Source organism: Octodon degus, unplaced genomic scaffold (assembly GCF_000260255.1).
Source record: "Octodon degus isolate 3935 unplaced genomic scaffold, OctDeg1.0 scaffold00109, whole genome shotgun sequence".
Classification (NCBI taxonomy): domain Eukaryota; kingdom Metazoa; phylum Chordata; class Mammalia; order Rodentia; family Octodontidae; genus Octodon; species Octodon degus.
The window spans coordinates 4,316,649-4,318,326 of NW_004524685.1; the positions used below are offsets into that span (position 1 = coordinate 4,316,649).

Sequence of the window (1,678 nt, forward strand, 5' to 3'; positions counted from 1 at the left end):
AATCTGCGTTGGAGATTGTTTTCTTTTTGGGCTTGAAATACCTCACTCCATGCTTTCCTTCACTTAAGGATTTGGGTGGAGAAGTCTCCTGTGATTTTGATGGGCTTTTTTTTTTTTTTTTTTGTAGGTGATTTACTTCTTGTCACTAACATTTTTAATATTCTGTTCTGTTCAATTTCTGGAATCTTGACTATTTTGTGCTTTAGTGTGGATTTTTTGATCATAGCTACTTGTAGTTATATATGTCTCACTTATCTGGATATCAAACTTTTTCCATGCTGGAGAAGTTTTCTACTGCTACTTCTATGAACAAATTTATTATGTCTTTTTTGGTATATTGTGATTTCTATTCATTGATCTGATCAGTCTGATGTTATTCTTCTTTGTATCACGTAGCAGCTATTTTGATTTTTCATGGTCCCTTGACATTTTCAAAAAGTCTTTTATTTGATGACTACTAACTACAAGCCTATCTCAAATTGGTTGATTCTGCTGTCTATACTTTCAATATATTTTTTAAAAGAATACAAAGTAGTGATAGAAAAAACATCAGAAATGATATAAGATTTCACTAAACAAAATAGGAATTCATTGGTTGCTGTGCTGCATGATACTATCTTTACAAGTTTTAATCTCCTGGATATCTGTTTGAATCTGTTTCATGGAATCCAGTTCTTTCCTGTGATGGGCATTCATGGTTTCCATAACATTCTTAAGCTCCTCTATTTTTTTTTTTAATCTGTATTTACTCTAGATTAACTAACCATATCCTTCATTATGATTGCCATCTCTTTAGTTATCTGTGAAATTATTTCTGATTTTTTTTCTAGAGCCTTATACATCTGCTCTGTTACTTCTGCTTGTCACCACTTCAGAAAGTTCAGTTGGGTGACTTGTGATTTCTTCTACCTCAGGGCCTCCTGGATGTGACTTGGGCAAGCTGGAGGTCTAGGGTTTATCTTGCTTCTGTGTGTTCTCATTTTTCATTTCTTAAAATTTGTTCTCCAATTTGATGCTTATAAATTGCCTATGGTAGCTAGCTTTATTACTATCATTGAGATCTCCTTAAGAAATGACTACTGTCTGTTTAGAAATGCCAGAGTGAGAATCTTCTAGGTGTTGCCCAGATCAGACACTGACAATGGACACTCAGCAGGACATTCAACATCCAAAGCAGCAGCCAACGACAGATATCTGTGGAGAATGTCACACAGAAAATGAAGTTAAATCCAGGGATTCAATCAGATGTAGAGAATGTGGATACAGAGTAATGTACAAGAAAAGAACTAAAAGATTGGTGGATTTTGGTGCTCGGTGAAACATGGGAATTCAGAAAAGTGTCTTTGTTGGTATCTGGATTTGCCCCTTCAGGAGTCTCATTGTTGTACAGCTTTGGATTTGACACACTTAAAGATGCAACTATATATATGATTTCATTTTCAAAACCAGATTGTATTTAGGCATCTAAATATACCTTGTATAAAGACATTTTTTGTTCAGTTATATGACATGTAATTTAATTTTATCATGTATGTAATATGACAACAATAAAGGTTAAAATTGTTTGCCCCCCACCAAAAAAAAAGAAATTCCTACTTTTTAGATATGTCTTCTAGACGTGGCTGGCTTTGGCTTTTGGTCTATCCCAAGATCCTGTCTCTTTGATTTATTAGAAATG

The 1,678-nt window shown here is 34.0% G+C and overlaps 1 pseudogene; it reads left to right on the forward strand.

Annotated features, from left to right (window-relative positions):
• Nucleotides 1-1,141: 1,141 nt before the first annotated feature.
• Nucleotides 1,142-1,318, forward strand: LOC105743254 (annotated as a pseudogene).
• Nucleotides 1,319-1,678: the final 360 nt, after the last annotated feature.